Consider the following 12,923-nt stretch of genomic DNA (forward strand, 5'->3'; position numbering starts at 1 on the left):
GTTCATTGGCTTTTTTCTGTATCCATAGTGTTTAGTTCATATATTTCATTCTTCCTGGAAGGAAGAAAAGAAGGAAGCAAATAGAGGAGGGTTTTAACCTGCACTGAAGATTTAAACCTGAACTTTTCAGCTACACGATGTCTCTCTTGTAGAGTGAACCTAAACACTAGGTAAGATGATCTGGCAAATCTTTGCAGCAAATCTTTGCAGTTTGGGCCAGTCTCTAAAATTCACACAAGCAGGATAGGGAAGCGAAACCACTTGCGACAGGATATACTGTCCAGGAAGTTTGGTGCGGGCAGAAATGAAGGTCTTGCCAAAAGCCACATGTTTCTAGGCAAAGCTGAAAGAAAGGCAGTCCCGTGGTTAAGCGAGGAGATTCAACCCACCCTCGGCTTTACCACAGGCTTCCTGCAAGACCCCAGGAAAACAGCGTCATCTCCGTGTGCCTCCCTTTCTTCTTCTGCAAGAGAGGGGGCAGATACTTGCTACCTCACAAGGAGTTGTGAAGATGAATGCACAGACATTAATGAAGCACACTTGTATTGCAGCTGGCAGGCACTGGACAGGTCCCTTAGCCTCTGACTTTTCATCATCCTTTAATATGTGGCTCAGAATAGCTTGCCCCATGACAGATGGGGCTGTTAGACTGCCTGTTCTCTTAGGATGTAGATTAGTTTCTGGGATGACTCGTCTGAGAGGGCACTAAGGTAGAGTTTTTTGGCCATTGTGATACCATGAGCAAAGCAATTTCCTTGGAGCATTTCCAGTGGCCAGGTTCTGGAAAACCCTTTAAAAATGCACTGGTAGAGCTCACTGGCTTCTGTAATTTAAAATACATGTAGAGAAGTCCACTCTCACTGATAGATAGATAAGAAAATTGCTTTGCTGAACCATTGGTTCTGAGAAACACCAGGATTGTATTCATTAAGAAAGGGTATGAGTGGGGCATGGCCTCAATGCAGACCCACTCCAGCTCATCGAAACTATTTTCTGGGCATGGGTCCACACGGAGGTCACAAGCTACAGCTGCTTCACCAGTGGCCCTGATTTTTCTTCCTTTCAAATCATTACAAAGACTCGATGGGATTAGATCAACTGGATGACAATTTAAAACAGAACAAGTTTGGGCCAAGATATCCAAACAGCCTAATACTGCAGAAGAATTAAAACTTTTTTGTGTATGTATTTAAACCCTCTTTCTTCCCTTCTCATATAAGTGAACATTCAGTAGATAAAATTTACATCTAAAAGACCAACTAAAGCTATGTCCTTACAAAAGACAGATTGCCATTCTTAAAATGTGGTGTGCCCCAAAGCTCATTTTGCGTGGGAGCAATTCCTTCTACCTGGCTTTAGACTGACTTCTAGGGTCAAAAATGATTTTTACACTGAGTTGTAATAACAGGTTTCCTATTGGTTCTCCCACTTAAAGGATAGACCAAAATAAAGAAGAGTGTAATTTATATGCACCTGCAGTCATTTAAAGATAGTAGTAATTGTAGTACCAGGGAAGAAAAACACAAGTGGTTTATATTGCTATAAATTCTATAATAATTAATTTTTCCTTAGATCTGCCTGCAAAGCTTTAGATCAGCATTTGTTTATGGCTAAGTTATAAATAGCTGTTATGAAACGATAATATAATTACTGCTGTGTTTTTTTTAAGTGAAATGAAATGGAGAGGTAGAACGTATATTCCAGTGTTGGCTGTAAATTTCTTTCATGCACTGAAGCACATTAAAGTTTTGGCACAAGAGGCGGTAGGAAGCCTAAAACTGGATTGAATGTCTGTGCTAAGTCATCACCAGCTTGAAGATGACACTCAAGATGGCAGCACAACTTGGATGAGATGCTGCAGTACGACCTCGTTTATCAAAATATCCCAACTACTTTCATCATGCCACTATATGGTTTAAGCACACGATAGCTGGAAAGATGTGTGATATAGCCTGTAACATATGCAAGGAAACCTGAGTTACAGCTATAGAAATATCTTGTTCTTTCTAACAGCACAAGACACTTGCTTAAAATTCAGTGTAAACCTTTAAGTAAATCCCAGTCGCCTTCTCGTGGTTACTCCTTTTCCTTGTTGTTCTGTGCACGCAGTCTCAGTGACCAAAGCTCAAAGTGTATCATTATTTTTCAGCTGAACTGCTGTAAGCTCCCAGAAATGAAGCTGACTCGACTGGTGGCTCAGTTTGGCCTGCCAGGCATTGTTACCCAAACCCGAAATCTGCTAGGAAGAGATTAGGATTAATGCTTGTTACCATACCTCAATTTGCTCTTTTTCTTTTGTTAAACGATCCTCATCTGAGCAAAGTCCCACGTGTTCTGCTGTATGGGCATATGGAGCACCTGCATTCCTTGATGATCCCCGAAAGGCGTGTGGGGCACTCAGCACACCGTAGCATCAGCTCAAATACCTGCAACAGATCTGGAGACTATTTGAGCAGTTTTCCAGCGACTTGGCCAACATTTGCTGAAATAAATTGGGATTTTGTTTGTCTAGCTTAGCAACTCTTCAAGGATGGGTGTTCAACATCTGTGGAACTTCAAACCACTTTAAAGATGTTTCATGGTGCATAAAATATCACTTATACCGTGAAATGCCTAGCCTTCATCTATGTGGTTGCAAAATTATATCCCTAGCTAAAGCTGAATGGCTACTGTGGGTTTTAAGACCTACAACTAAAAAGAAAAGCTTTACCTTTGAAAAACAACGTTTTATAGTGTTTGGGCATCTTTATCTTTTTCTAATTAGGTACATTGTGGGTATACTTTTTATCTCTTAGTAAAGTTTATTAGAAACTTCTTCCGAATAAAAAAAAAAATGGATTAAACTAGTTTAAACCTTTTTAAGCTGCTATGATATGTGAGTAATGATGCTGTTAAAATCCCAGCTGGTTTAATGCTCTCTTATTTATGATGACGTCGAGAACCCGAAGTGCAACCTACTTCCATGAATGCATTCAGCATCTTACACACGGCTGCTTCTTACTTCTTTCCCAATGCAGGTGAAAGATCGTGGAAGTTTAAATGAGCAAGTGTTATTTAAGTGTGCTATACAAAATGAAGAACAAATAAATAAAATGAAATATATCTGTGAAGTTTTTTTTTTTTTTTTCCAGGACTATTTCTTTTTCTTAGATGTTCTGCATGTGGTTTCCAATCTGAAGTGGAGTTTTCATTTATCAGAGTCTGGAGACTTAGTACTGACTCCAGAGAGCCCAGAGTTCCTAAAGAAATGCTAAACCAAGGACTAAGTGTTTGTTTTCAAAGCAGGAAAACTTGCTTGCCAGTCCCTGGCAGGATGACCCAGCTCTTATCTTAATCTGTCAAATTAATTACTTTTGCTCTGTCAGCTAACGGCCCATAAATGCCCCAGTGTTGTTCCCTCTCTCAAGACAGACAGCAGATCTTCAGTTCTCCCCTCTGGTCTATAAATTGAGTGTTTGTCTGTTTGTTTAGCATGTTTAGGGTTTCTTTTTCAGTGAAGTAAGTTTTAGATGTCTGAAACCCTGTTTGCCTTTTCATTCACAATTACATACACAAAATGTCTTTATTTGTGAACTCCTACTCTTTTTCCTGTGCTCTCATTTATTAATGACCAAAGCAGCATTATTTTTGAAATATTTTAGTATTTTACCTTTTTGCCCAGCTGGATACTGCGACTTTCAATACAAAGCTTTTTGGCCTGCAAAAAAATAAAATGTATGGGGGAAAAAAAAACTTAAAGTGCCTTAGAACCCTATTTTAAATAAGCAATAGTCATTCGTATAATACAAATACATATAAAGTTATATAAAAGATTACATATATATATATATCACTATAAAGTGATATATGATAGGAACTATATAATAGGAAGTTTGTATTGTCCTGAAGCATTTCAGTCTAAATCCTGACGACAGGTATTTGCAGGCTTAAAATTCAGAAGTTAATTAAATCCTCCCTCATCCCCACGAGAAGTATGCAATTTTCTGCTTGCTTTTAGTTCTGTTCTAGCATTAGATTCTCTTTCATAAGAGATGTTTATATAGCAGGCACCACATCATTAACGTCTCTTAAAACCAAGTTTCACTCCTAATGTAAGTTCTGTAAATGTATAATTTTTTACCATGATTTCCTACAGTGTTTTGAAGTGTTTGTCAGCTCTTCAGCAAGAATACAGGGGAAAAGAACACAAAGAACAAAACCCTACACTGATTTCCCTAGAACTGTTTTTATTGAAGCTTGTATTTTTAATAACTCTTTCTGGCTTTGTCTAAGCAGTGGAAAGTTAAATATTTCCATCATAATCATGTATCTTTTTTCTGAAGTGTAACTTCTATGAACCACAGCACTTATAAGCAAGACAGTCCAGGGATACAGGAGAAGCAAGGTTTGGTAGGAGAGAAAGACTATATTTTATATTGAAAGTTTTAAAACAGCAATAATAATTATTTGGGGTAATAGAAAATTACCTTGCCTGCAAACACTGTGTCCATATGTGGTGATATGTGTGATATACTCCGTGCAATTGATCTGTGGGCTTCAGAGCCAGGTGAAGGGGAAAAAAAAAGGAATTTTTTTTACCACTTACCCAGTAATGTTATTGGAATTGCATTTTGGTTTCAGGCTTTTCATTAAAAAATAATCATGCACAAAACTGCCAGCAGAGGGAGCATTTAAAACGAAGCCAGACTTGGAAAAAAGACTCGAACCTGTTTTTAAAAGACAACATAAAACCGAAAGCATCGCGGAGGAGCTGCCTGTTTACATGGGGCAGCCCAGGCCCTGACACGTGAATTCTTGGAAGGACAAAGCATAACACGGCTCGCTAATCTGAGACTAGCCAGAGATTTCCTGAGGGAAAAGTAATGGAATAACAGCCATGGGTGTTCCATTTCCGCTCTGCGGGTGAGCAGGAATGTCCCGGAGAGCCGCGGCCACCCCTGCCCTCTTGCCCTGGCCTTGCTGCTTTTTAGGGCCACTCGGGCACTAACAAGCGCCTTTTGCAAAGGCACCGGCGCAGCCCAGCAAGCAGCAAACCCCTATTTAGCAGCTAAAGCTCCCCCTGAACCTGGCGCACGTGCAGGGCGTCCTGAGAACCCTCCCCAGCTCCCAACTGCTCTGTTTACCTACCACGTTGCAGCCGAACAGAAAGAACAGCCCTGCTCTTTGCTCTCTCTGTCAATACTCTGCACAACAAAAGCACCGAAACTGCCTGCACAAACAAGTTCAGACTCAGCGATTTTATTACGTTCCTCCTCTGACACGTTCTGCCTTTGGCTGTGCCCTCCTGCATGAGAGGCACCGTGTTAGGATATTGCTTGGTCTTACATATGAAGTTTTAATATTAAGTGCACCCTTTGCCTATATTTAAAATGTATATATATATTATAAATACACTTTTTTATATATATATACACATTAATAGATGCATGCATATGTATATGGCTCAGCAGTGCAAATCTGGAACCACTTTATTAAGGATTACAGACCAACTCTAGGTTCAAAATGCTCCTTTTACTGCACGTGGAATGATGTCCTTGTCCTTTGGGCACAGACACTCTGTTTCAATATGAGCCGTGCTGGGTTTTCCAGGCTGCTTATCTGAGCTTACATGGGAGTGTCCAAATAAAATTTAAAAAATGCCTTAGCCTGTCCCTTGGAGGAAGATAATGCGTTTACTGACATTGCCAACGCCTCCCATTTCTTGAAAATGCAGCTTCCATCTTACAAACTGTCTTTTGGTATCACTTTGAAATGCAGCGTTATCCGGAGCAGAGACTCCTCCCGCTCTGCCGGGCTGTCCTCCCGCGCTGGGAAACACAGGATCCCTCACGTTGACCCTGCCGGGCCAGCACGGCCCCCTGCTTCTCCTCCCCAGGCACGGGCAGCAGCCCTGCTGTCACCAAGGGGCTGGCTCCGGCTCGGGGCACTTCCAGGACACCAAGCAAACTCCTTCTCAAGCACAGAAATCGTTAAAAGTGAATGTGCATCAGGAGCCCTAAGGATGTTCTGCAGTTTGGCTTTCTGCAACTTGGCCTTCCAGGTGAAAAGATGCAAGTTAAAGCAGATTAGCGGGTTTTTCCATTAACGCCTTAATCTTTCTGCCCACGTCTGGTGGCTCCAGGCTGGGCTGGGGAACTTCCCTGCGTGGGAAAGCAGCGGTACCAGCAGGAGCTGCTCTCGCCCAGGTAGGGATGGGGATTTCCAGTGTCAAGTCCTCGCAGCGCTGGGGACAAAGTGAGCAGGGCGTTCACTCCCTGCCCGGCAGGAAGGGCTTGTGCCGTTAAGCAGAACAGCCACAGCCGCCCTGCTCCGCTCCCAAACAAAAGCCTGGATTTGCAGTCAACGAACTGCACTTGTTTTACTTAAAATTCATGATTTCTAAAGGCACCACCACACTTTTTCGGAGAGCCAGACACTCCTCCAAGCTTAGCAATACATGAGCCCCAGAGGGCAGTGCTAAAATCCGTGCCCACGTAAGGCTTTCAGGAAGGTCTGAGAATCCATACAAACCCTTTGGGAAGGATCTCGCATGGTTTTGCCTGCCTACCTATAGGCAGCTCATCTGTAGCCAGCTCACCTAACGCACTAAGTGGAGGCACCTTGGAGACAGAGCAAGGAGAGCAGGAAAAGCAGCGGACAGCTGGGATATAAAGGAGACCTCAGTGCACTCTTATAGGAGGTAACGTGTGCTGCAGGTGCACACTTTAAGGACAGTAAACTGCAGTGCAGGCATCTGAGGCTTTGGCCTTTAGCCTTGCTTTCTGGCTTGGTGATTTCCTGAGATCCATAAAATAATCAGGGAGAAGGAAGCACGCAGGAGAGCTGCCCCTTGGCCGCTGGGATCCACCACTCGCCTTCTTTTGCCCTTCCCGAAATGCTTATGGAGAAATGAGCTAGAGTTGATCCAGCTGATCTGAACTTTAATCCAGCCTCGTGTCCGTAAACAACAAGGAAAGGGGCTGGCCCAAGTGGCCGGTCTATGAGTGCCATGCTGGGAAGTCAGTGGTGGTAATTACTTGGAAAGTAATTAAAAGCCAATCTTGGATAGCATTAGGAACTAGTGTAAGTGAGCATGGTTTTGCTAAAAGCAGCAGAGGTTTCAGACACACAAAACAAAAACAAACCTTTATAATTAAGCAAGGGGTATCTCTCAAGTGCTCCACTAAGTTTCATGTTCCCTGAATGAAGTTTCACTTGTGTTTTCTCTCCAATATGTCTTGAGCAATAACCATTAAATGAAATGAGTCCAAGTGAGCAAAGCTGCCTGGTATTAGGCAGATGATTTATAGTCCTTAATCAGGGCTAACAAGAACAAGTAAAAGGTTGCTGCCAACACAGACAACATAATAAGAGATTGAGCCTGGTCATGCCAGGAGCTGCTCTAAAACATGACATTTGGAGGCCTTTTTATACCTTTGGTTTCATGTTTTCATTGAAACTTCTTGTTACTATTGGATTTTGTAGTGCTGGGAAGATACCTAGCCACCTTTTCTCAGCCAAGTGGAGATGCAGGTGTTGTTCTTCACCCTCACATTGCTTCCTTACCCATCTGCTACATGTTCCTCTTCATTGCTTGGAGGTTTAAACTTCAGGTGCCTGGAATTCCTCTGAGGTCTTAGCCATCTTGCTCGTTACTGTGAGGACAGGTCTCCCTTGAAGCTGTGCATTTCCATGAAAACACAAGAGACAAGAGACCTCTTTTATAGCTGTTCTGTGAGCAACTCTCAGGGCTCCCTGATATATATTTTCACTGCAAAGAAGGCGAGAAAGCAGGGAGGTTCTAGCTGCATTAGCACAAAGTGTTCTTGGGTTCTCAGCATCACTGATGAATTCAGTTTGCAGGGTTAATATAATTCAAGCCTTTTCCCTTTTTTTAATTTATTTTTCTTTTTTTGTCTGTTTTTTTAATGGGAAGAGAGCCACAGGAATTTGCTTTGAGTGTCTTGTGCAAGAACAGCGCGTTTCCTGGCTTTGCAACTTACTGTAAATTACATAAGAATTTTGCCTTTTTTTATTATTATTTCAGAAATGAAGAGGGAAGGAGGTTTGCACCCCTCCTTGCCTGTATTTGCTTTTTGCAGTTTACCATCAGTGCAACTCCCATGTTTACACTTGCTGCTTAAGTGCAGAGCGTTCCCAGGAAAAGCAGGGGATGAGCTGGAGACGGTCAGCTGCCCCCAAGCATACAAGCCAGACATCAGTTTATCTAAAAACATTCCACGGCCCAGGTATTTACAAACATTTTGGAGCTTGAATTACGTTTGCTGCCTTTCAAGTTCCAGTTCAGACCATATGCACCTGGAAAAGCCACACGAGGATTTCCAGGATGGTGACATCTCCCTTCATTTTCCTTACGTAATCCGGCATGCAACTTGCTCCCTCCAATTAATTTAGTGTTTTGAGAAAAATAAAATTCATATCTTAAATCTAATAGCACAGGTAGATCTGTAGGGATTAACGATATGAAGGAGAACATTGTCAAGCATATAACGATGTTTTGTGGTATGTTTGCTACAGCTAATGCTCTTAATTGCATTTTCCAGTTTAATTCTAGTAGCCAAAGGCTCAATGCACAAGGCAAATAAAAGGCAGGCTAATTGGCATGCCCAAGTGGCTCTTTTCAACATAAATCAGGCAGACAGCAAATATGAGTTGAGCAAGGAGATTGCTCTGTTCCCATTTAATTCACTCAAGATTTTGCCAAAATTAATTTCACGCCGCAGGATGGAAAAATAGGCCTGGGAAGTGAAGTCCAAACACCAGGAGGGACTGGTGCCACAGCACCCCCCTGCACATTAACATTTCAAACAAGTGTGAGGAGGCTCGTTTGCAGATTTATGCAATGAGACAAGGCTGGCTTCTCAGGTACGCTCTTCCCTTCCTACAAGCGGCTGAATTGCTGGAATTTGCATTCCCCAAGGATTCCTCCAACTCGACAGGGCCATTAGCACAGGCTTCTGGAGCAGAAGGACCTTGCTGGGGCTCACAGCAGCAATAGGGCTTGTTAGTCCTGCCAGGCCCTGCAAATTCCCACACAGAGGAACTATCTGGCTCTTTCAATAGGTACTTTGCAGCAGCTTGTATGCATGCAAGAAGCTGTGCAAGAGCCTGTTGGCATGTAAATCCTCTGGGGTGAAGATTATCTTTCTAGGCATAGGCACACAAACACATTACTACAGCTTTGCTCGTAATCCGTCTGAGTGGCAAGCTAAAATAAAACTCAGTGAAAAATGCACATCTTTTTATTTAAGTCAAGGTGCTTCACCTTCCATTTGATCTAAAAGCACAGCCAGAGTACCCAACTCTGAAAACGCTAGCATTTTTAAGGCACTCTAAATCTGACTCTTAGGCTTTTTTGTTTTGTTTTGTTTGAAGATAAATACGTACTTACATTTATAGTGATGCTATTTAACAGGATCAAATCACACAGTTCCTGTGGGGAAATCCTGATTTGCTCAAGCTTCACATATCAGTAGTGGAAATGTCGCTGATCAGACTCTAATAGCGTTATCTGGGGTTCACCAGCAGCCTGCTGACCCTGTAGCTTGTGCATCATGCTTGGACTCCCAACAGCTATTCAAGCTGTTGCACAGGCATTTTTTATTAACTGTAAGGAAAACATGTCTGTATTTTGGCCTCCTCAGAGATTATTTGGCCATCTAACCTAACAAACCACTACAGTAATGTTGTCAATCATGGCCTGTTTTGGAACACCGCACTGTGCTGACAGGATTTGCAGGCTGTGAGCCAGAAAACGAGCCTGTTCCTGCTGCCTTTCGTGGGACTTTTTGCAGTTACCTGTAACGGGATCAAAGCCAACGCACAGGCTCAATGCCACTTGCAGAGATTTCGAACCCAGAAGTCACTGTGTGCAAAAACAGAGCAGTAGTGGGATACACAGGCGGGGAGCAACGAGGCAGGGAAGTGTTTGTGAGCACGTGGAGGTAGTGACCTTCCTGCTTCCTTCTGCAGAATGCCGTGCAGCAAGGACAGCCGAGGGCTAGTTCAAGGGCAACCAGGGCAGAAGCAGCCAAGAGCAGCCCCTTTCCAACACCAACAAGCCACTAATTGGCTTGGCCTGAGCGCAAGGCGGCACCTGAACATTACAGGGCTGCTTCCCCTATATCCCTCGTTGCATTATCCAAGAGCCATTCCCGCCAGACAACCATGCGTGCCAAGTTTACAGTCAGATGCAGATCTGTGTTGCTGTGAGCATGCCTTCTTTATGGCCAGAAAAACCCACGGGGTTAGGAAGGACGCAACCCAGATTTTCCCTGTTTACCCAATATCAGCGATTTCGTAACACACAGCCTGCAAGACGTGACAAGATCATCCCAGCGCCAGGAGCACAGGCCAGCTGCATGGCTAGGAATAAGAGCTTCCAAAATGCATCTTTGGAAACCCAGATTCCACAAACAGGTAACACGGTACCTTAGAAATGTTTCTTGGGATACAGATGTGCAGCCTGGTGCTAGTGGATGAGCCAGGCATAGTGCTGACCTCCAGGCACTTCTGCTCCTATACGGACTGGGCAATATCAATACTGTTAGATTAACGCTTGATGTATTAAGCTGAACATGACCTAGGGTCTCTCTGTTTATTGGGATAATGCTTTCTTCACTTGACATTTCTGTTCAGAAGACATTTCTAGTCCCAGATCACCCAACACTTAAAAAGTGCGTAGTTTGTCTTACCTTTACAAGAGGCTTGCACTCTGCAGTAAACCTTTAGGCTCCAGAAAAAGAGCAGAAATCAGAGGAGAGTTTTTGGAAGCCAAATATTATGGATATTATGTCTTGCACCTACATGGATATGACAAAAAGAAAGGGGAAAGAAAAGTGAATACAGTAGACTTTGCATGGACTGCAAATTCTGCAGGTCAGCAGAAGTCCACATTAAACATACATCAAAGCCCTGCTCCAGGCTATGAAATAGAAAAGGAAATGGCAAAGTAACCTCACTGGGGTTTTGGAGACGTACATGGTCACGAAATGCTGATCTGCATCTGTTTTAAAATATATTGTCTATGTTAAGAAACTTTGATACCATAAATCTGATAAGCAAGACAGACAAAAGGTAATTGTGACCCCAGTGCAGTAGCACACCACATCTGGAAATGATTTTCACCCAGAGTATTCAAACTACAACAAACAGATTTGCTAGGTGCAAAGGTAGGATTTTCTAGGTATTCAAATAAATATGTGTTTAGAGATAGTTGTGTACATTCATGCATACCTGTCTACATCTATGGAGATATTTGAAGTCTGGGGCACCAACATGTACAAGGATTACCTGATTAGTACGGTTTTTAAGTAATCTGTTCCTCATGACATTCTTTCCCCGTGGGAAAAAAAAAAAAAGAAGAAGAAGAAGGAAAAAAAAAAGGTCTCAAGGCATCAATAATTCAGTCTTAAAGCTCAACTCTCACAAAGTGCTCTTTGGCATGAATTCTTTATAATCTGCCTGTGGGGAAAATGGGTCTTGAGACTCCTTCCCCTCAACTGCCCCCTTGAAGACAGGGACACACTGTGGAAGAAAAGCTGGAGAAACCTGATGGAGAGCCCACGGGAGGCCTGGCCTCACACTCCTGCCCCCAGACCACCCAGCTCAAGGTGGTTTGGTGCCATTTGGTGTCTCAACAACCATTTGGTGTCAACAACAGCTCCTAGAGGCATCAGTTAATAAAAATACACTTGTTAAAACAAAACCAATTTCCCAGCCCTTGCAGCTGCAGTGAGAAGTTCAGAGCTCAGAGAGCAAAAAGCAAAGCTAAGGAGCTGCAGGTGTTTCCAATTCTGACTTTTCCATAGCAGGATTGAGGCCAGCCCAGGAAGTGTCAATGCCAAGGTGAAGACACCTCGAGCTCCTGTGCCTGGCACGCTTGCAAGTCTTGCCTTCATCTGAAGCAAGCGTCGAGCTGCTCTGTTCTGCTCTAAGTCTCTAGATGGAAAACTGTTGCATGGCCGTGAGGAGGGGATGCACTCTAAGTCCATCAGCAAGCCAGTATAACAAATGAGGAATATAGTTTACCCTTCAGGGGTGTTCCAGCACCTCAACCAGCCCAAGGATGTTGAGCAGGGAAACTGCAAGGCGCTTCGCTGCCTTGTCCACGTGTGTAACCTCTGCTTCCCCTGCCCAGGCGTCGTGCTCCCTTTGGAATAAATCCCTATAAATCCATGGAGCGACCCAAGGCCAGCGCAGCAAGCAAAAGCTCCAGGATTACAACTCCATGGTTCTGGTCATGATTTTTTTTAGGCTAGAATTGCAGACACAAAATATACACAATATAACCAATATACTGTATATATATCTCTACCATAGACATATGTGCAGTCAGACACTTGGAAGATCCGCCTGGTTTGCCATACCTGTACACATCGTTTTGAGGAGCGTGTACAGCATGGCAAACACCAAGGAATTTGACTCATTCTGAGTGTGGCCATATGTGACATATTGGAGATGTCTGCAGGTGTGCAGGAGTTCTAAGAGCAACTGCACATGCTCCATGACATCGCTCAAGAACACCTTGGGGAAACCCTCTGAAAGCAAAAGAGGATATGAGTGGGAAGAAAAAAAACATGCTATGTATGGAGCATGTGTAACATATCGCTAACTTCCACCATTTGAACATCTTGTAGAGATGAGGAAATTGCTGTTCAACAATAGGTTCCACAGACCAGCTGCTGCAAAGGCTCTCCAAATAATGACCTATTGCCTGTGGTATGTTTGAACTGATGTAAGATTCAAAATAGCACCTCTTCCTTGTCACAGGATGGCAGTGGTGATGAACATGTCCTGAAACAGCCAAGGAAGAAGTGGTGATGTGCAGATCAGAGCACGCTGCGGCTCTCCCCTGTGGAGACGAGCTTTAAGCATGTTCTATCCTCTGGGCCATGATGAGAGAGACAGCCCAGATAACCCTC

The sequence above is a fragment of the Tinamus guttatus genome, unplaced genomic scaffold (genome assembly GCF_059628265.1).
Source record: "Tinamus guttatus ecotype Peru unplaced genomic scaffold, ASM5962826v1 Tinamus_guttatus_pri_ptg000198l, whole genome shotgun sequence".
In the NCBI taxonomy this organism is placed as follows: Eukaryota; Metazoa; Chordata; class Aves; order Tinamiformes; family Tinamidae; genus Tinamus; species Tinamus guttatus.